This window comes from Aptenodytes forsteri, unplaced genomic scaffold (genome assembly GCF_000699145.1).
Source record: "Aptenodytes forsteri isolate BGI_AS27 unplaced genomic scaffold, ASM69914v1 Scaffold147, whole genome shotgun sequence".
Lineage (NCBI taxonomy): Eukaryota > Metazoa > Chordata > Aves > Sphenisciformes > Spheniscidae > Aptenodytes > Aptenodytes forsteri.
The window spans coordinates 1,306,308-1,306,580 of NW_008795320.1; the positions used below are offsets into that span (position 1 = coordinate 1,306,308).

Sequence of the window (273 nt, forward strand, 5' to 3'; positions counted from 1 at the left end):
AGGGTGGGGGGGATAGGGGGGGCTGGGGGGTGATGGAGGGGTCGTGGGTGATGGAGGGGCTGTGGCGGCGGGGGGGCCGTGTGCGATGGAGGGGGTCATGGTGATGGTGGGGCCACGGGTGATGGAGGAGCTGGGGGCGATGGAGGGGCCAGGGATGATGGAGGGGCCAGGAGCAATGGAAGGGCTGGGGATGATGGAGGGGCTGGGGGCGATGATGGAGCTGGGGGCGATGGAGGGGCCGTGGGGGGCGGAGAGTCCAGGGTCGTGGCCCCC

General features: G+C 72.2%; 1 protein-coding gene across 1 annotated transcript in view; it reads right to left on the reverse strand.

Moving 5' to 3' along the window:
- Window positions 1–273, reverse strand: part of APC2 (APC2, WNT signaling pathway regulator) — a 25,216-nt gene that overhangs the window by 14,218 nt on the left and 10,725 nt on the right.